We start from the raw sequence: 23752 nt of genomic DNA on the forward strand, positions 1-23752 counted from the left end.
TAAAATGTCATTGCTGGTGTGCATACAATCATAGTAAACAATTCTGAATTTTACAGATGTTTTACATGGCGTTTTCTCATCCAGTGTGTGACAGGCTTTATACTTTTTATTGTATAAATGGCAGATGGTCCTCTTATCTAGTAGTAGTAGTAGTAGTAGTAGTAGTGGAAGTAGTAATAACCTCATCAACTTTGTATAGTGATCCAGAGTATAAAAATGCACCATAAAGGGAAAAAAAAATCAGCAATTTGTGTAATATTAAAGACTTAATTAATTATTATTAAATAAATAAATCTAATATTGGCGCTCAACATATCTGCTCAGAGTTTAACACTGTTTAAACATGAAAGCACTTTTGTGCATTTAGAATAAAGGCATAATCCTCTTTTCTGATGCACATTTTTTTTCGTGTTCAGAATTATGTTTTAAATAAAACACGTACAAGACTTTGAACCAAACATTATTTTACATCAGCAAAACAGGCTAAATGATCATAAATAAAGTATTTTAATGCAAATAGTCATTTATTTATATGTTAATTAATTACATGTAATTTTAATGTTGCCTTTGTCTACTAAAGTATCCTACCCTGATATACGCTGTAAAAAGCAATTCCTTGATTTTACATTAAAAGTAGTAGGTAAACTTGTTCATTATTAACAGTGTTAGGGAAAGTTACTTTTGAAAGTAGTGCATTACAATACGAAGTTACTCTCCTAAAAAGTAACTAGTTGCGTTACTTATTTACTTTTTATGATAAGTACTGCGTTATGTTACTTTTGAGTTACTTTTTCTTACCAGGCTAAGGCTTGATCTCTTTCAGAACTTGCAGTTTGTTTTCATAGGAGCTCTGCAATTAACAACATACTGTGTAACCTACACCTTTATTTAACCTAAAAAATACATATAATAATAAAGCAGGATAATGTTATCTTCTGAGAAGAACCTGAGCCTAGAGCTCTACATGCCGTGTATAAAGTTTAAAGCAATGTATTTGCTCCTTTTGTTCTTTTTGTCTTATTACTAAAGTACAAACCATTTTCAAGTACATTTCCTTTTCTTCCCTGTGGTCAAAATAATAAATGCATTCTCTCATCTCAATTTGAATTCAGCAATTTACTTTTTTAAAGCTAATTCATTAAATAAAAAAGTTACTCACATTACATTTTTTAAAAAGTAACTCAAATATTTACTAGTTTAAGTAATTGTTACTTTACTCATCACTTTAAAAAGTAATATAACATAACTCACTTTACTTGTAATACGTCACCCCCAACACTGATTAAGTAAATAAACTATGTGCATAGTTATACAAATTAATTTGTCAATTAACAGTTAAAGTTCCATTTTACAATGGGTTTACTCACTTTAAAAAAAATAAAGTATAGTCAAATTGTCATTTTAGCTTGGCTTTTTACTGTATAGCAAAGATTCATGTTGTTCTATCGTTAGTAGTATAGTTAGTATCCCAACATCCTCTCAATAACAAAACAAGTAATACAACTAAAATTACAACAATGAGAAAACAGCAGTTGACAAAGCATTTGACAATAGTGATGTCAGATGTTAGTATTAAATATACTCAAGTATTAAAAGGTCTCAGTGTCATTTTTCTATTTAATTCACATTACATTTTTTACTATAAAGTAACTTTTGAATGTTTTTTTTTTTTTTTTTTTTTTTTTTTTTTTTACCTAAGGTCATCTGACATTTTTGGACAAAACAGCTAAAATTTTAGAATTCGTTTTTTAAATCATAAAGGCGAGCCTCACAACTACACCCAATAATTGTCGTCAATAGTAGATTGAAGGTGCCCAGAAAAAGTAATTTCAAACTCTAAACCAACTTTGTCTTGGTCTGATTTTGTTTGAAATGATGTACTAGTAGTCCACTCTACGATATTGCTTTAAATATATGTGGACCTTATCAATGGGGCCTTTGTCCTGCCAGTTGGTCATTTATCAAAATGTCAGGCAAACAAATAACTTATTGCGGCAATGTTATTGCAACTGTTATGGAGTACAATTAAGTAAAATGTCACTTTGCTTAAACAGGCCCACACCCCTTATTAGGGTTTGATTTAGTCTTTGCGGCACTTCACATTATTTTATACAGCTCAATGATACACTCCAGAAGGAAGTGTTGAAAGGTTGCCAACTCCATTATGTTTATGCAACATTAAGCACATTTTCACCCTTCAGGAATATACATTCACACAGCTTCCTGTATAATTCTACACATTAATCACTTTTATAAGTGAAGCATTAGAAATGTAGAATAAGGCATTTGTCGACATATTAAAAAAAAAAATTAAAATAAAGCAAAACACATGTGCAAATAGATTATATAACGCAATAAACTTTTTAAAATGGCTGAATGAAAAACAAGCACATATGAAATTCAATATAAAAGCAATCAGGTAAAACAGCTGCAGCAAAGCAAGCAGCTTCTCAGGGGGAAATACTTTCACAGTAGTAGCAGCTTTTAGTAGGGTCAAAACTAAGCCAAATAGCAACTAACTAGCTAACTAACTGACTAACTAACTGACTAACTAACTGACTAACTAACTAACTAACTGACTAACTAACTAACTAACTAACTAACTAAATAAATAAATAAATACATTAACCAAATCACAAAACTAATAACTGCTTTAACTCTTATTGTTGCCTTAAAACCCCTTTAAGTTTGGTCTTTGGTCCCAACACTGAGAATATTAGCTGAAAACAAAAAGCACGAGCTCCTTGTATTGTGTAAAAAATGTGTCAATTAATGGTGTTAATGTGCAGCTTATGTAGAAAAAAAAGTGTTTACAAATATAGAATAGGTATTTAAAATATCTCAAAGGCTTACAATTAGCCTACTCTATTTACTATTTGACACCAACATGTTTTGGTTTCACTTTATTTTACAAAATGATTGTACATTTAAGTATAAAGTAGGGCTGGGCGATACTGCAAAAAAATAAAATCATGATATAATATTTCGTATCATTCAGTATCGATAAGTATTGAATATTTTTAACAATATATTTAGGAAAATTATGGTTATTTTAAGCACTATTTTAATTTACCAACATCCCTGAGATAAATAGTTATAATAGTCAAAAATAAAAATATTTAAACAAAATATCAGATATTTTTAAATAAAATAAACTTAAGTGTCAAAGCGACTCTTAAACTTCATAAATAAAATGTTACAAAGTGTGTGCAATGATAAAGTGTAAACAATTAAAGCAAACTTTAAGGTGTGAAGAATAATAATAATATTAATAAAGTAAACCTTTAAACAAAATAAATGATAATAATCAAATCTGAGCTACGAGTAAAAGAACTAAACGTCATTTTTCAGATACATACTGCAACATTACAAATTGTAAAGTTGGATGACATTACTCCTCTGCTAAAAAAAAAAAAAAAAAAAAAAACTTTCAGATGGGGAGCTACTGGTTAAGATGCCCAAGAAAAGAAAAGAAACCAAGCCACTATAGTGACAGAATCCTTTTTTTTTTACAATCCCGACTTCTAATAGCCACCCCACTCATTTTCACATGTGTTGTTATTCTGACCTGAAGTGACAAGTGTGAACATGTGATTCCCTTGCTTTTGCTATTACAGGCCACCTTTAACTTTAGTTCTACTTACATGAATTGCAATGCGCTCATGGCATTTGGAAAGTTTAGATGTTTATCAAGTATGCGCGTCTGGAAAATGCATGCGGGTCAACATGTGCGTGCCACTCCTATATGCACGTTGTGTAAGTTGCCTCAGCAGCCACATTTTAATAAAACTATAGCGCTTAATACCAAAACTTCATACCAAATTTATTTTTATTTATTTGACAATGGTGTTCGCTCTATAAATACCAATACCGATTTTATCGCCCAGCTCTAGTAATATGAAGTAATATTAAAATTACTATGACGTATTATTAAAATTAATATCAATACCATAATGTACTTACAATTAAGTTGTGGCCAAGTTTAGGGTCATGGCATGTAATTACAATACGATTACAATTCCAATACATGCATATAGCCTAAAAAGAAGAATTCCTTAAAGAAGGAATGTGTTATAAATATATTTGTCAATGACAAATCCAGAGGACTAAGAATAAGAACAAGACTAAATAAATAAATAATTATATAAACAAACCCTTACAAAAAGTTCAATCAGATCAATGCTCATTAAAGATCAATGCTCATTAAAATGAATACACAAGCGACAGTGTTTACACCAGTGTTTTCATTTATTTATTTATTTATTTTTTACAATAGCATTTCAGAATGAAAAACAATCTTCGCACAGACTGGAGTTTGCACTGCATTTTTGTTCACACTGTACTAAAATGCATGATTTGTGACCAGTCACACTAGGCATGCACATATTTTGCTGGCATCTGTATATATGGCTATGTAATGGTCATATGACAATGGGTTGATGAATCAGAGAACAATGCACAATATACAGAAGACCAGTCAGTTAGCTGCAGCGCTGTTTTCAAAACTCTGCATTTCTGTCCATCTCTATTGAAACCGAAAGCCTATATAAAACAAAAATGCTAAATTGCTGTTAAACTTTCACTGGACCAAGACAACGGAGTAGAGTGGATGTCAGGCATAACCGTTGCAAAATGTATCTGATAAAAATGCAATAGTGTAATTGGCGCCTCAGGCAAGAAGAAAGTAAACAATGCCTTACATTGTTGTGTGTTGTAGTAAATAACTAGTCACATGCAGTTGTTGGATAAATTTAAATCCCTCAACTAAGTGTTAACAAATTGGCCCACTAAAAACATATTTATGTACAGGGGGAAATGAACAACATATGAAAGTGAATTATAAATATTAACAAAAAAGGCCTTTAATAGCTAAATGTTCTACATGAACTCACTTCCTTTCAAAAGTTAGCATTTCAGGCCCCCCCAAATGCAGCAGTTGTGTAAATCTAAACCATTTTTTGTTGAACACAGTATTGTTTAAAGCCACCCTCAACCTTGTTTGGTGAATGGCGAATAAGGTAAACAAAAGAAACCAAAGACACCACAGGTAAACGGTTTATACGTCCTTGTCATCACATCAGCGAGTCTCAAACTCAACTCCAACAATCTGACTTTAAAATGAGTTATTCACCAGCTGAGTGGAGTCTTTATTATGAACAGCTGCATAAACCATGATTTACTCAGTTGCCACAGCCAGCTTTGCTCCCATTCGGCTGTTAGCGAGTGTTAATTTGGGACCCTGGTTCTCGGTCACAGTCGTAGATTTTTGGATTCTTAGATATACACAGCTCCAGCTGTTATGTTACTGCTACTGGGTCACTTCTTAAGGTCATCCGTTCAGACGGAATTGTTTGCGGCTATTGAATTTACGGCCATTAGCGTGACCGTAAATAAATACAGGTGCTTTCCAAGGCTCTCGCAGTGACATCAGCGTCCTAGCCGTGAGATTGTGAAGCCAGAAATGCCCAGAGCGGCTCTGCGTGTGCACGGAGAGAAAAGAGAAGAAGGGAGAAAGAACTTGCTCCATAGTCACACAATTATTAAGAAGGCTGAATGGTTCTCATTAAGGCATCTGAGGCGCAGCTGGTCACAGATCCAGCAGGTCAGCTGTAGTTCAGCTGAAGGTCTTGTGATCAGGGGTTTGGCTGGAGCTGGCGGTGGAGGGGGGAATGACTGATGGCCATGGGGTGAATGCCAAAACTATAAATCGAACTGGGCTTGACCCACAGCCCCTATAAAGTTTATTTACATTTTCACATCGCGTCCACTTCTAAAACTTCTCTGTTTAGATGATTTGAAGCGACGTGAAGCAATGATCCGTCTGCTTCTTGTACGTGTAGGTGCTTAATACACATTTCTTTTTTATTTTATTGACTTGCCTATTCCTTTACATAACTCTAAAGCAAATTGAAAGGCACTTTTATATTTTGTGTGCTCTTTCTAATTGCATTGCTTGGTAAAGGGACAGTTCACACAAAAATTACAATTCTCGCATCATTTACTCCACCTTGATTTGTCCCAAACCAGTTGAAGTTTTAATTCTGTTGAACACAATAGAAGATATTTTGAAGAATGTCGGACATACAGTAGTGTAAAGTAACAAATTACAAACACTCAAATCTCTTAAAAAAATTATTCAAAGATGATTCCTTGGATTTACTCAAATTTTTTTTTTACTTTAAGTGGTTGTAAACAATTTATTTGTGTTGAATTTAAACAAACAAATTAAGTTGAACATTATTAAACTTAATTTGTTTGTTTTAAATCAACACAAATAAATGCAACACTTTTTTTGTTCATGCAACACTTTTTTCAGTGTAGTTTTACTTTAATTTGAGTACATTTTCAGTGATGCAATGGTACGTTTACTTACTTTCAATATGGAGCCACTACAATATTTGTTCATGTCTATGGTGATTGACTAGGCCCCGTTTACTATATGTTATAGTTTTAGAACGTTTTTTGCTATCGCTATTAATATTTGATATGGTTATGTACGGTGGCCGGGAAGTGCAAAACAACATTACAAAGTTTAAAACACTTTAACAAAGCTCGAGACAAATTTACATTTTGAAAAACATGTTTACCTATCATCAGACACAATTACATAGGAAAAACTATTTTACCAAGGACGAAACTAATTTACATTTTAGAAAACAAATTAACATGACGCAAAACACTTTTACAAATCCCAAAACAAATTTACAATTACAGATTTTCTACGGAAAGGGAATGTACCACACCCCGGAAGTGACGTAGAATGTACCACACACTGGTTGTTTTGTTGTTTCGCACTTCCCGGCCACCGTAGTTATGCCATATCAAATCCGCCCACACTAGCCCGGAGTTTTCGAGCTCCGAAAATGGAGACGTTTTGAAAAAGCTGAAGAGGCAGTTTTTGTTCTAAAACTTTGCTGCTCCATGTGAGTGTGGATTGGGGGAAAACTAAGACATCAGAAAACGAGATGTGGCTGCAGATATTCTGATTGGGACTTTTTCTGAATATTAAGTGCACAAAATCCAGTCTTGCATCCTTTCCTTATAAGTTCAGACTTCGCAAGTTTTTATGGAAAACAAACTACTGAGGACATGTCGGGTTAATCTTCAAAGGGAACAGTGTACTTTATAACTCCATTCGCACCGCCCCGCAGGCTGCATTGTTTCACTATATCAACAATAAAATGAAAACATGATATAAGGACCTGCCTATTTTCATTTTAATATTAACAACTTAACAGACGTCAAAAATGTTGAGCCGTCATGTAGCTACATATTTATATACGTCATTATATATGTGATAGTCATCTTCACTGTATGCATATTTATAACAAAACGGAGCCTAAAATAACAGCCTGCTTTCACTTTAATTAAAAAATACAAAAGATACCCTCTCTTTTTCTAAATATCAGTTTTAATAATCAATCACAACCATTATAAAACTATAACATACAATAAGTTTATACAATATACGAAATAAAGGCAATCAATAAGTCAAATGTGCAGAATCAGTGTACATGGTTACATGAATTAATAAATTAACTTATATGCACTCAGCCAAAACACGTTACCTGAGAACAAAGTAATAGATTCGAAAGACCAAAGAGTCGTTAGATAGAGAAAAGATTAATTAAATATCACATTTAACAAATATAGTCAGATTAGATCCAGCGGTATATCCATAATGAACTGCCCAAGGTGGGAAGTGTGCTCAAAGCACTCGCATATGCTGCAGCGCATGCCAGAGTATGTGTATGGTCACATGATGTGCATTTTGAGCAGTATAGTGTGGACGGAGATCTTTTTTAGAAATGATATATGAATCGCCAGTATGGCCGTGGATCATTTCCGTTCTAAAACGCCGTTTTAAAACCAAAACGCATTAGTTTAAATGGGGCCTAAGTAGTCAGTCCCATGATTCTCTCCAATCAAATAATGCATAGAAAAATCACAACAACAAACTGACCCCAAGACACAGATGCTTTATAAATCAGAAAACATGTACAGTGTGGAAGAATTAAAGGTTAAATGTAATGCTTTCTTACATTAAATTATTCTCACAATTTACATATATAGTCCATCAATGGAAAATAATTCAAGAAAAAACGTGGCAATGACGTAAGCTATATTTATTCATTTGCAGGGTATAAGGCGCAATCATTTTCACAGTGTAATACTCACTACTCTTACTTTTAGGAGGAATACGTTTTACTCATACTTTGAATTTACAACAGATACTTTTACTCTACATGCACTACATTTTTTGCCAAGTAATGGTGCTTTTACTTGAATATGATTTGTCAATACTTTTTTCACCACTGTTGACATTCATACTAAAAGTTTTCCATTCTTCTACATATATCTTCTTTTGGGCTCTATAGAACAATAAAAAATCCTCAAACTGATTTGGAACAAGTCCAGAATTAGTAAACTGTATTTTTTTTTTTTTTTGTCAGAAGGTTGAACTATCCCTTTAAGCTGTCTAGAATCAGTGCAGTGAGGCATTTTTAAGGCCTTTTTAAGCTTTAATTTCAGTCTTAAATACAACCAAATGTTATTTATCCTAAGGTAAAAAAGTGAAATATCTTTCACAAGTAACATCTCAGCCTGTGTGTTCCCTTTAGCAGGGCTACGTTTGACTATTTATATTCCTCACCCCTTAATTATTCAAATAGAAAAGCACCTTCATTTGCTTACATTTTCATCTCTTTAGCTCACAATGGCCGTCTGTCGAGTCATAGCAGCACATTTAATCAGGGCCGCGCTCGTAAATTTGCAGGTAATGACAGAGAGCAAAATACCCATGAAGGTAAAAAGGAGCAGCTACCGCCAAGCGCGCTTTTTTTAGGAGGGTGTAAATAAATAAAGCTAACATCCCGCAGTTTGGCGCTCCAGCAGCCTCTGAGCGGATCTTTTTGATGTTGGCGCCTGTAGTGAAACCTTGTTTGGACAGCCATAGGGTGGAGCTGCCAGGCTTCCAGCACTGCCAGAGAACACAGGCTACTGCGGAGGAGCACACAGGGGTCCTCTCAAACCCTGCGAGGGCAGATTCTATCACCTTGGCAGGGAAAAGAGGCTCGGTATTATTAGACCCCATCAAGGAAACTCCGGCTGACAATAAATCCCAGAGTGCTCTCTGATGCGGACGCAGAGGAAGATATGAGGCGGAGTCCAACTATCTTCACAGGATCAAACACCGTCACTCAACAGGCTCTGCAGCTGTCTATAATATTATTAAGCTAAAAATATTCACTTAAATTGTAATTACGGTCAATGTTGATTAAGTGAATAGACATTATATTCATTTTATGAACTGGTTAAGTTGTTTCAGAAATGTTATATTACAATTAACCTAATAATACATTTTAAAAACAAATGCTAAAATGTACTATTACTTTAAATTTCAATTAATAATTTATTGGCTTCTTAAAATATCCAATACAAATTTCAATTTATAATTTGTCTACGTTAATAATAATAATAATAATAATAAAACAACAACAATAATAATAAAATGCATGTGTAATTATGAGAAATATTAATTAAATATAAAAAGTTTACAGTTGAATTATTAGCCCCCGTTGATTTTTTTTTTCTTTTTTTTCCCAAATGATGTTTAACAGAGCAAGGAAATTTCCACATTGTCAATACACTTTTTTTTCCTTTGGAGAAAGTCTCATTTGTTTTATTTCGGCTAGAATAAAAGCAGTTTTTAATTAATAATTTTATTTTATTTTTATTTTAAGGTCAAACTTAGTAGCCCCATATATTTTTTTCTCAATGGTCTACAGAATAAACCATCGTTAATACAATAACGTGCCTAATTACCCTAACCTGCCTAGTTAACCTAATTAACCTAGTTAAGCCTTTAAATGTCACTTTAAGCTGTATAGAAGTGTCTTGAAAAAAATCTAGTAAAATATTATTTACTTTCATCATGGCAAAGATAAAATAATTCAGTTATTAGAAATGAGTTATTAAAACTATTATGTTTAGAAACGTGTTGAAAAATCTTCTCTTCTCTGTTAAACAGAAATAGGGGGAAAATAAACAGGGGGGCTAATAATAATAATAATAATAATGATAATATTAATAATAATAATAATGAAATATACATGTTTAATTATAAGAAATATATATTAAAAATATATGTTTATACATTTTTATTAATATTTTTATCCTTCCTAAAAAATGCATGTTACACTGTTGAATAATTAGAAAATAATAATAATAACTTGTTAAAAAGAAAAAAATCAATAGTGAAAGACATTTAATAATCACCATTCATTTACAACTAAAAGTAATAATAATATTAATAATAATAATAATAATAATAATAATAATAATAATAATAATAATAATAATAATAATAATAATAATAATAATGATAATAATATAAAATATAATATATTTATAAAATATAAATGTTTAATTCTGAGAAATATACATTAAATATGTTCATAATTATATATATATATATATATATATATATATATATATATATATATATATGCTACACTGTTTAATAATCGTGAAATAGTAATAATAACTACTACTACTAATAATAATAATAATAATAATAATAATAATAATAATAATAAACACATTTAATTATGAGAAATATAAATAAAATATATACTATGCGTTTATTATTTTTAATAATATATACAGCAAGAAAAAAGCCTGGTTTGTGTGCCGGCAAGGTCAGTTGGCATTTCTGAGTTTGTATGTTCTCCCTGTGTTCGCTTCAGTTTCCCCCACAAGTCCAAAGACATGCACTATAGGTGAATTGGTTAAGGTGAATTGGGTAAGCTAAATTTTCCATAGTCCATGTGTGTGAATGAGTATGAATGTTTCCCAGTGATGGATTGTGGCTGGAAGGGCATCCGCTGTGTACAATATATGCAGGATAAGTTGCCGGTTCATTCTGCTGTGGCAGCCCCAGATTAATTAAGGGACTGAGCCCAAAAGAAAATGAATGAATGAATAATATTAATAATGAAATACACATGCTTAATTATGAGAAATAATAATGAAATACAAAAATGTTTATACATTTCTATAAATATCAAAGCTTCTCCTGTAATACAAAAGTATGTCATACTCCTGAATTATTTCAACTGAACTTGTAAGAGCAAAATGCTCCAAAATTGACAGCTAATAATCACTTTCCCTTGTGTAAATATACATTTTTAAACAAAAATCAAAAAAGGAAACAGGAAAAAAAAAAAAAGTTTACGGACATGTCAGCTACCCACGCATTTAGCTTCCCTAAAACACTATTTTGGATTTTAAGTACTTCTAGTTGCTACTGAAATCATGAGCGGGGGACAAAACCATGCCTTGAGTCTTTGCTGCAGTTATAAAATAAAACCATTATTTCATGAGTGGCCTGTCAAAAGCAGGGGAAGAGGGAAATCAAAACTCAGCATAAAATAATAATTCAGCTGTGTTCTGTGGTGAGAAGGCTGCGCGGCCTTGTGTGAGAAAGAGGAGAACATGCCTAAGTTATTACTGCAGGAAGGCAATCTGTCAAATCTGGGCTGTTTTGGCATGGCAAATACCACTGGTGAGATCAGAGAGCCACATTCTGCTTGCAATTACTGCTAAAGGACCTTGGATGCAGGCAGCCTGCTATCAATTATTTCCCTGGCCTCAGACACTTGGAGCTGTCAAACCGGTACTGTCTTCTGTTTTGTAACAGTACAGGAGAGGGTCCCGAACAGCCCCGTCTTTCAGGCATTTGAATAGTTTACGCTATTAAATGTGTTGTTAGAGACCTGCGCACCTCCCATTTATTCCGGCTGTCTCTTTTTCCCATTGTCTAACCACTTCAGAAAGCACATACTCTTAAAAAAAAAAATGCTGCCGAATTTGAACAAACCCAAGCATTGAGTTAAATGCATAAAAGATTTAAAACTACATTTTTAGCACAACAGTCGGGATTGTACATACAGCATTTTCAGAGTGTGGTGTCATCCACGGTCATGGCATCTATCTTTAAATGTGTGAATTTGCTGCAGAGAATGCCATAAATCCATTCAGTCTGCCCAATTGAAGAGGACAAACGGTCCTTCTGATATGCATGAGCACGTGGCAGCGCTTCACGCCGGCCTGCTTTAAATGATAATCGCACAGTCAATTATTGATCAGAGGGTATCAAATGGGTCCGACGGAGATCTGCATATGCGTCAATGAAGCATTTATCCGAACAAGTGCTGCTGTGTAACCCCGCATCCTTCTGGGATAAAAGGGAGCATGGGGAAATTAATCATTTTTCCACAGCGTGACAGCACTTTGGCCTGATGTGGATAACCCATCCCCTAGGGCAGACCTCTAGATCATCCAGGGCTGTTGCTTTGGCAAGAAATGGACAATTTTCCCCCCCGGTCCCCTGCCAAGTCCTGGGACCTTATGGCTGAAAATTGCATTCTTATGGTAAGCAAATGTGCAGTAAAGCAATAGTGGGGTTGCATGAATCTATCAGAGTGGAAGTTGGAAGAGGTCATTATTCAGACTCAGGAAAGGAAGACTCGTTTCGAGAATGACCCTGCAAGTCAAAACAGCTTGTCTGTTGAGACGTATGTAATGAACGCATGTCTACACATTAATACGGTTATAAAAGCGGCTAATGCAAAGCATAGGCTATAGATGCTCCTTTCTTTGGACTTTCTAAAGTCTCAAACTTTTCATGTGAAATGGTAAGGATTAAATGCAAATGTTCTTATGAGTAACTCTTTCATTTAAAATTACAAGTGAATCAAACCAAAAAAGATATGATGATATGTAATCCAAAGGTTATGACAACTGATGCAAAGGCCATTATTATTTATTATAACATAATACATGTTCATTTCAATTTTTATCTACATATAAAACATAATATTACTTAAACATTATTTTCATGACATTATTATTTATTATTAAAATTAATCTGTGAATTACCCATTTAAATAAATGGGAAATAACTGAATTTAATTAAATGATTTTGTTTTTGGCTATCCTCAGTTATAAATACAAATGTAATACTAACAAAACACAAAAAATATATAACTATTACTCTGAAAAGCATCCCAACAAAAGCAATACATTTTTATTTATTTACTTATTTATTTTTTTGGCATGTCAGTGTATTTCTTTCGGGTTCATTTTTAAATATATAGATAACATATATTGTATAAAGACATTCCAAATATCTAGAAATTGTTTAAAAAATAATATTTATTCCATTTAATGCTTCATATAATAATAGTAATAATAATACTACTAATAATGATGATGATTTCATACATTAATATATTTTATATATTAATAAATGAAACATTAATTTCGAATTATTGTGTGTTTTAAAGTGGTTTCATTTAAAGGAAATAACAGAATTCCACAGTTCAGCTAATTTTATTCTCACAAAACACCAAAAATATATAACTATAACCATGAAAATCTTCCAAACAAAAGTGATTAATTTTACTTGCATAAATATGCCATTATCTTTTTACAGATCAATTTCCTGCATTTGTTTCAGGGTCAGGCGGTGCGGTGGCACAGTGGTTATCACTGTCGCTTCACAGTAAGAAGGTCGCTGGTTCGAGCCTCGGCTGGGTCAGTTGGCATTTCTGTGTGGAGTGTGCATGTTCGCGTGGGTTTCCTCCGGGTGCTCCGTTTTCACCCACAAGCCCAAAGACATGCGTTATAGCAGGTAAACTCCCACTAATAGACTACGGCCAATTTAGCTTATTCAACTCACCTGTACCGTATGATGATGATAAGGATAATGTTGTTTATACATTTAATTTAGAATTTCTGTGTTTTGAAGTAGTTTGTTTTAGTAGAAGTAACAAATTCTACAGTTCAGCTAATTTCATCCTAACAAAACTCCCCAAAATATATAACTATAACCCTGAAAAGCTTCCAAACAAAAGTGATTCATTTTACTTGCATAAATATGCCATTATCTTTTTACACCTTTTCCTGTATTTGTTTCAGGGTCAAAACAGGCCTGAATATGTTACGAGGGTTAAGCGCTAATGACTATCATAAAACAGCTCTATTGAAATGTAATGCACTGCGCCGTGGGGGAAAAACTAATCTATCTAAAGTTTACAGATCAACTACAGAGAAAAGCTCTTAACAAATAAACCTAAACCCGTCACAAAACACACACCGCTTGTTTACTCCAATAGGATGTCATTTCCACGGAGTAAACATTGAATAATCTGCCTTTTCATCATCGCCATGGCAACATTAGCTTTTGTAAGATTGCAACCACATAACCAGGAAAAGAAATCTATCCAATTTAGTTTCTTCTCTTTCCACACCTGCATAGGGCAACTTTTGCCTGCTTGCATTTTCTCGTCTATTGAAGGCGTGGATTTTATTTTTGATAGAAAATTAAAGTTTGATTTTAAGCCGTGGGTTCCTTTATCTCTCCATCCCTCAATAGGTTTAGTCATGCACAGAGAAGGTGCTTAGACCTTCCCAAAGACTTTCCTGTGAAGCGCAGGCTGTCAGCGGCCTTTGTGTGGGGTTTACAGCTTAAACCCGTTGCCCTATACATTGGGTGACCCCTTTTTTCCCCAAACTCTAAAGTTTTCTCCAACATCAAACTCTGGATTATCTTTGATTTCCTCTCTCAGGTGAAAGGAGTTTTAACTCCCGAGCTGAGGATCTGACAGACAATGGGGAGGAGGGAAATGTTTAGTCACCACATTATCAGGAGCCACTTACCACTTGTCTGAAGTATTTTTCCTCCACATGCTAATTAACATCTCCTAGTATCTTGCACCCCTTTCCAGCCCATCCCTTCCCCCCCAAAACGCTCTTTTTGGCTTAAGGCCTCATCTTGCTTCGGGACAAGGACTGACATATCAAGGCAAAAGCCATTTGCATGCTAATTCAGATCAAAGGCAAACTCTCAGCCCACATTTGTCACCTTTTTTGTGAGGAATTTCACTTGTGCTAAATAAGCAGTATTGATAAGTTCTTATAAAATTTAATCGTTTTCCAATTAACTATTTAAAGGTGTCTCTTCAAGGAGGATTCCTCTGGCAGGTTATAAGTGGGCCGCTCTTTGTGATGATTCAGGGTTGTGAAAAAGTAAGAGGAAGATGGTGAAGATGGGAGAACATCAAAGCTCAGGCTATCTGACAGGGATCTTCTCAAGAACAGCACATAAGCCTGTAACAACATCCACATCTTCTCCACACCATTTAGCTGTCAGCAGAATATTAACAGAATTACAGTGAATCAGACCATAGCTGCATCCTAAACGTCGATGTTGATGTAAAGAGAAATAGCAGCATTATTTATTCATACATTTTCTTTTCGGCTTAGTCCCTTTATTAATCTGGGGTCACCACAGTGGAATGAATCGCCAACTTATCCAGCATATGTTTTACGCAGCAGATGTTCTTCCAGCTGCAGCCCATCACTGTGAAACACCAATACATTCTCCTTTACACACATACACTACAGACAATTTAGCTTACCCAATTCACCTGTACCGCTTGTTTTTGGACTTGTTGGGGAAACCGGAGCACCCGGAGGAAACCCACGGAAACGCGGGGAGAACATGCAAACTCCACACAAAAATGCCAACTGACACAGCCGAGGCTCAAAACAGCAACCTTCTTGCTTTGAAGCAACAGTGCTACCCACTGCACCACCGCATCACCCAGTAGCAACATTATTATATAGAATTTTTTTATTAAATAAATGCATAAATAAACATGCATGCATACAGACATGTTAGGGATGTCCAGACTCAGAATATGTGATTGGAAATTGAACCCAATCACAGGGTTTCAAACTCGTTCAGAATCAGACAATACCTCCCGATCAGGACTTGAATATATATGTATATTATAAAAGTTGAGGTGCTATTTGTTTTTAAATTAGTTTTTTTTTTATTTGCTGTTTCACTAAAGTTTAAAAGTAAAGAATTTATGTTATTTATTACTTGATTTTTTAACTACCTCATAGAAGGGTGAAAGTTAAGGTGAATTAAATAAACAAATAAGGAACAACCTGCATCTGTTTCATCGCTCTTCTTTATTTATTTATTTTTTATTGTATTATAGAAGTATTGGATTGGGTTTTGGTATTGGTAGATACTCAAAATCAAATGACTCAGAGGCAAAAAAAAAAACTGGTCGGAACTGCCCTAATACAAGTATACACATTTCAAACATATAATCCCAAATTATTTTACAAATTAAATTTAATATTTTTATTTGTTTGTTTTAGGGCTGCACAATATATAATTTCAGCACTAATATTGCAATGCGCAAATCTGTAATAGACACATCGCAGGACCTGCAATGTCAAGTATTATAATTAACCAGGAAACAGTTCAGAGCACATGATGTGATTGCAAGGTTTAACCCTAATACAACGGTTTGAAAGATTTTTGATGTGGCTGTGAATTCAAGTGAATTTAAACTACTTTTGGCACAAGAAACAATCAAGTCTGCCACCATACCAAAGAATGAATGTGTTTATTTATGCAATGAAGACTTCATGCAGGATTATTTTACATTTGATTATTGAATTTATGTACCTCAATACACCTACAAAAACGATAAAGCACTTTTTATTTATTTCCATTGTTTTCATCCATTCTTTAATTTGTTTTTGGGTAATTTTATGCAGATGAACTCACCTACAAAATTCCAATCGAGGGAAAATGATGAGGGTAAAAATAATCTAATATCTGGTTCTGTAACAGAACAACTTTCTCTTTCATTCTGAAAAACATCTTCACACTTTAGTGAAAACACTGATGCACCATGTAATCTGCGTAGCACTCCTTGAAGCAAGAGGAACAAATCATCCGATCCACGTGGTTTGGCTTATTAATTTTTTTTGCGTATAGACGTCTGCGACAGTAGTTTTTCACGGTCCTGATGGTTCATGTGCATAATATTCATTAATCTGTTAGTGTAAATAAACATCTTTTCTCAGTAAAAGCACAGTTTGTCTGGCGCACTTCACCAATGTCATTTTACTCTGCCGCCCCACTTCTTGCTCGCCGCTTATGAGCAGGTAAAGTGAGATTGCGGCTGTAAACAGTGCCCCTCTGTTCAACATGTATCAGTTTGAATAGTCACATATTTGAATCGATTTTCAACCGACTCACGGTGAATCGTTACATCCCTAAACGCAATATAAATCACAGAAAATAATAATAATAATATTGTTGTTGTTGTTGTATTATTATTATTATTGATTTACTTTGCATTTCTGTGTTTGTATAGTGGATTCATTTATTAGTAAATTATTTTTCTTTATTATTATTAGCATTAGCAGTAGTAGTAGTAGCAGTAGTAGAATTATTAGTATTGTTATGCAAACACTTTTTAAAAGTATGTATAAACACATTAAAAATATATACATATATATATATATATATATATATATATATATATATATATATATATATATATATATATATATATATATATTTTTTTTTTTTTTTTTACATTTATTGGTTTAATTTAATAATAACTTTGTATGTATATATGGTTACGTTGAATTAACTGTACACACACAACATATCGATACATTATCAAGTAACTAATAAAAACAAGTTCATAAATCATTCATTAACAACGACATAAATAATAATAGAAATGTGTAGTAGTATATGTAGTATCGGTAAAAATGACTATTCCGTTTAATAATCAGAGTGAGCCACGTTCATATTAATAACCTATTCTTTTCACAAATGAAACTCTAGTGCTTCCAGGCAGACCTCATAACGCGTAACATTATACTATCAAATCTACTTCTCAGCGAGTTTGTCACATATCATTTGACAAGTGTGGCGCTTTGCTAAAACCCAGCGACACTAAAAAACTTTAACTGTTTCCAGGGGAATGTGCCACGCACGGTTCATATGCGGCAGATCACAGAAAACGGCCAGCACAGCTCGCCTGCTCCCATCAATCAAGCCGCAAATGGCTCTTCAGACACTCCCACAATTCATTTTCCAGGGCGCCTTACGTGACCACCATCTTGAAAATAACACGAGCGGGGGAAAAAAATAAGGAGAGAGCAGAGGGCTTTAAAAATCACTGCCAAATGTTCTCTTTTAACAACAGGCTCAAAGCACATCATCGGATAAGAAGCCTTCGCGTATCCCAGGTGGACTTTCTTTTCACCATTGCTCTTATTTGAAATTTTTACATGTGCAGTTCACTCTCTTGCCTTATTTGATGCGCCCCACACAAACATGCGCAGGGCCTGAATCAGATTTACAGCAACTGTCAAAGTCAGGGATGACAGACAAATTCATCTTCTCTTCATGAGTTTACATCCCAGGCATCTGCGGCGCTGATCTGGCCTTAACAAGCGCCAGGTCTCGACGAGCTGTCTTTTAAACTTGATGTTTTCATGGCTGGAGATGAATTGCCCTGTCATGACAATCTATTTATACAGCAGTTAGAGGGTGGGGCTTTGGTTCCAGGACAGCAGGATTTCATGGGCTGAGGTCCCCTTGAAGCATCTGTTAAAATCTGCCTCTGTCAACCCCTGTGTCTGCTCTGGATCCATAGAGCCGCGTTTCCAATGTCGGGCCTTAAGCGAGTGTGCAAGCGTGTGCCAAGGACAGTTGTGTTTCCACTGTCACTTTCAGGGCCTCCTTGGGGCCAACGGGCACGTTTTTTTGGACCGTCCAATATATTGTGCTAAAGAGTGCCAATGGAGGCTTGAAGAGACATTTGGCAGAGTTTACTTGAGTCAGGAGATTATCCACTTGAACTTCGACAGATCATATATGATTGTAACTGTATTTATTTGGTTTCAAGTTTTACTGTGGTTGATTTTACTTCTGTATTCACATACATCACTTAAACATAAAATGATATAATGTACGAATGAAGTCAAAATTATTAGGCATCCTGCGAATGTGTTTTAAACATTTCCCAAACGATGTTTAACAGAGCAAAGAAGTTTTCACAGCATTTCCAATAATATTTTTCTTCTTCTAAAAAAAGTCTTGTTTAATTTATTTTGGCTAGATTAAAAGCAGTTTTTTTTATTTTTTTTAAACCATTTTAAGGTCATATTATTAGCCCCCTTAAGCAATATTTTTTGATTGCCTATAGAACAAACTATTATAATACAATCAGGGTTTCTGCAGATTTCATCAATCTGTCAAAATTAAGACTTTTTAAAACTGTTTTAGGACCATTAAGAATTAAGTTTTAGACTTATATTTAAAGGCTTTTTCTAATGGCCCAGTCCGGTCATGGGTAATAGTTTTCTTTACCTGGTTAGGGAATTTAAATTGGGGGTTTTGCTGTAAAAATGTAAAAACAGCTTTTTTTTATTTATGTACAACTTTTATTTATATTTAAAAAAAAGAATTATTGAGATCTATTGTTGGTCATTGGATGGATGTCGGTCCAATTAAGTAGCTTTACTTGGATAAAGCAAAATTTAGACCTGATTAAAATGATTTAAGAATTAAAACACTATATTGTAGTGAATTTAAGACTTTTAAAATTTTGATTGAAATTTTTTTGACTTTATTTTTGGCCTTTGTAAGTGAATACGACAGTATTTCAGAAAGGAAGCAAAGTGGGAGAGAGAAAGGGGGTAAGGATGGAAAATGTCCTCGAGCCGGGATTGGAACTCAGGACGCATATGCCAGCGCACTAAGCATTATGCCATTGCGGCGACAAAATTTAGGCCTTTTAATACTTTAAGACATAGCAGACACTCTTTACAATGCCTAATTACTTCAACTTGCCTACTTAACCTAGTTAAGAATTTAAATTGCACTATAAGCTAAACACTGGTATCTACTAGTAAAACTATCTAGTAGAATATTATGTACTGTCATCATGGCAAAAATAAAATAAATCAGTCAGAAATGGGTCATTAAAACTATTATGTGTAGTAAGATGTTGAAAAAAAATCTTTCTGCTAAACAGAAATTGGGGCAAAATATAGAGGGGGCTAAAAATTTTGACTTCAACTGTTTTCCTTTATCTAAAATACTAACATTATATATATATATATATATATATATATATATACATATATATATATATATATATATATATATATATATATATATATATATATATATATATATATATATATATATATATATATATATATATATATATATATATAAAACATTGTTAAAATCTCCACATATCATGTACTTTTGTGGAAAATGTCCACAAATGAAAACTCATTTTAATAAAAAAAATGTATGCAAACAAACAATGGTGGATTCACACAAAAAGCTAAATTAAGTATTAAAGCAAATAGATTACCTACTTTAAAAATGGAAAAGTGCAAATATAGGTGAATTTTCACAAATGAAATGGAATGAGCAACAAGTCTGCCAGAAATGCACACTTCCCTCACTCACGTCTTCTTTAATTGAGCAAATTTTCCTAATGAGAATGACACCATTGAGCCGAATGCCATGTTTGCATTGACTTTGCATGTAATCTACTCATGCAAATACTTAATTTTGCTTTTGGTGTGAGAACCCAGCATTATTTAATTGAAGAGGAAAATTCAAGGAGAAAAACATCTTGCAAGTAAACGACAATACAAGTATTTATCAGTATTTCTAAACATAAAAGCCTAAATGGAGTGTATCCCTGGTTGCAAATAAAGGAAAATCAGTGTTTTCTTTTTTGTGTGTGAAAAATACTAAGGAGCAGTACTGACACAAATTATGAAATTATCTTTTATTCATAAATTATTTGTCTTATGTTGACACTGGAGTCTAAAATAAGTTTGTTTCTAATGCATTTGTTTTGCTCGCAGTGACTTGACAGTAGAAACCCAGCTCGGTCTTCGGATCACAAGCAGGCCGCAGTGCACTTGCATTCATCAACAAAAGACCAAAAAGGAGAGCAGTGGAACTTGATTGTTGCAATTAGGCAAAATGTATTTGCTTGGTGTGCATGGTTAGGGAAATGTGTGAGCACATCTATCACCAAAGCAGAGTCTCGCTCAATGCGGACCAGTGGATTACTCCCTAACATCCAACTCAAACAAAGCATGCAGGCACCAGGCAGGAAGCTTGTACTTGCTAAATGAGCCTTAATGGTAACACAGGTTATATATATTTATATTAGCTTTGAATGGCTATTACTATATCACTTAGACAAAAAGATTTGAAGAAAAGCTATTACCGAGTCTCACTGGTAGGTAAAATAGCAAATTTGCTTAAAAAAACAATGCCATAGTGACAGCACAATAAGGTATTTAGTATAATAATAAAACTAAAATAATTCATTTGAATTAACTTGATTATAACTTATGTATTTGTTTTATTTAAATACACCATTTTTATGATAAACAAATAAAAAAAGAAAGTATTGGACTTTAATCACATAGAGAGTTGGAGAAAAGTTATTATCCAGGTTTATTGGCAGGTAAAACAGCAGATTGCCAACAAAAGCAATAATAGTGAAAAAGCTTAATAAAGGATTTTATTATATGCAAAGATATTTTGATTTTAAGTCACTTATTTATTTATTCATTTGATTTAAAAAACAGATATTCAGGTTAATGTCTGGGCTGTGGTCATATAATTATATAAAATCCATTTATACATTTTTATACATTTAAAATTCTCTCTCTCTCTTTCAAAATAACACATGCAAACAAAAAACTCTAAAACAATTCAGGTGCTTTTTTAAATTAACTTGTAATGATTGCTATTTTTATATATTTTTTAATAAATTGTGCCATAAAGGACATGCAAAAACAGCTAAATATTTAGCTATAAACTCGACTGACTGGCTGCTCCAAAGTACAGTTTCACAATGGAATCAAACTCCTTTCCACAAATTTAATTAAATATTTTTTTTATGCATGCAATTAATTTTTCAAGATTCACTTTCATTCAGCAACAACTTTCGTTTTTTTTTTTCCCCGGACAGCATAAATGTGTGATCAGTGATGATGATAATGACTATGATGGGTGTATGTGTCTCCAGGAGTTCACTGTGTGTGTGCGGACACTCGGAGAAGATGTTTGTCTGTGGTCGATTCGATGGATGCAGAGAAGTGTCAAACAGCTGAGTGTGTATGGCTTATCTTGTCAGAAAATGCAGCTAAAAGTCCTACACAATGGTAATAGTTTGATAATGACATTTACCTGTTTTTACTGCACTTCAATACCGCGACTGAAATTGGAAAACCCAACATGTCTTAATTCGATTAGTGTTAACAACGATTATGAATTTAAGCATATCTAAAGTGCTATTCCATCGTATGTTATGAGCTGTGGTTAATGCATGTGGTTGCAGTTGCAGCCTCTGTTTTTGGACAAGGCAAGTCTTGAAAAATAATAATATATTGGTTACACTCACCTGCCCCAAACGAGTGACGCGCAACAGGCCAGACTCTCAGGCGTTTGCAAAGCACTTGATGTGCAGTTCTAATCCAATCCTGCCTTCAATCTTCAGTGCTAAATTCTATCTCAAGCTCTATCATAACACTCACAAGACTACATTTTACCTCGATGAGAAATATATATATATATATATATATATGAAGAGCTTAAATGCAAAAACCTCTAAATGCCATCTGAAATGTTCTCCTAAAATGACCATTTTTGTCAGCCTCCTATGTTTATGTTCAGTTATTTCACTTTAAAGCATTGTAAATAACTTCTTTGTCACTATAGAAGTAAAATTACTGAGCCTACACACAGAAGTCGCATCATGGAAGTGCAGCTGACAAATCTGCAGCAACTGCGTGATGCTATCAAGTCAACATGGACCAACATTTCTGAGGAATATTTCCAGTACCTTTTTGAATCTATGTTACAAAGGATTATAGCAGTTCTGAAGGCAAAAGAGGGTCCAAACCGGTTCTAGTAAGGTGTACCTAATAAAGTGGCAAGTTACACCGTGTGTGTGTGTGTATACTATATACACAATTTAAAAATATATTTTAAAAATTAGGCCTTGGTTTGGTATTCTATACATCCGTTTATTCATAAAAAAAAGTATTTATTTTTAGATTAATGCTAATTTAAAAATCCAATATGTGATGCCATATGTGTCATACACATTATGCATATTAATCTTTTTACACTGTTTAATCAAGCCCTTATTGACATGCTATTGAATGGTACACATTATGTGAATACAATGCTTTTAATGAATGAATGAAACCAGTTTGAAAGCTAACCTGAAGACATGTTATAGAAATGAATTAAACACTTAGAATATTGAAACTATTTGATTTCAGTGACCAATGCTGAAATAATATCTTTGCAGTATATATGACTCGCCACCATATGACCTACAAAGGGTTTAGCCAAAAAAATAAAAAATAAAATAAAACAATCTCTGACAAAATAAAACATTTCGTTTTTTTTTTTCAAAAGCTAAAAGCCCCCTTCACATGCTCAGGTTTTCTAAAATTGTCATTGCGTCAGCCCGGCTGCGTCCTTGTCAACCCTTAAAATTTAAAATTCACAATTGAGAAACACTGATCTGCCTGGAGTCGCGAAAATGACAGCCAAAGCGCTCATGAATGCAGCCAGCCTCGCGACGGCAGATGAAACTGACTTCATGACTTTGCCATGGAGGGAGTTTGCGCTGTAATTCATCTTAAAATGGATTGCTCTGTCACCTCCACTAACACTTACTGAGAGCACCCATCAATACTTTTTGTCAAAAGCTGCACACTAGGTAAGATGTGCCATCAATCACTATTTACATAAAACGCAAAAAGCCTCTCCGTAGGCAAGTCTGCTAGAGGTTGA

The 23752-nt window shown here is 33.7% G+C and overlaps 1 protein-coding gene and 1 long non-coding RNA gene across 6 annotated transcripts in view; both read right to left on the reverse strand.

Annotated features, from left to right (window-relative positions):
- The window catches only part of lrmda (leucine rich melanocyte differentiation associated), a 597710-nt gene that overhangs the window by 532562 nt on the left and 41396 nt on the right, over positions 1-23752 (reverse strand).
- LOC147841025 (uncharacterized) lies at positions 1652-4324 on the reverse strand. The gene is made up of 2 exons (XR_015505843.1): positions 2589-4324; positions 1652-2547 (listed from the first exon to the last, which is right to left on the reverse strand). It is a non-coding gene; the product is annotated as an uncharacterized LOC147841025 (long non-coding RNA).

This window comes from Danio rerio, chromosome 13, assembly GCF_052040795.2.
Source record: "Danio rerio strain M-AB ecotype USA chromosome 13, GRCz13ab, whole genome shotgun sequence".
Taxonomy (NCBI): Eukaryota; Metazoa; Chordata; class Actinopteri; order Cypriniformes; family Danionidae; genus Danio; species Danio rerio.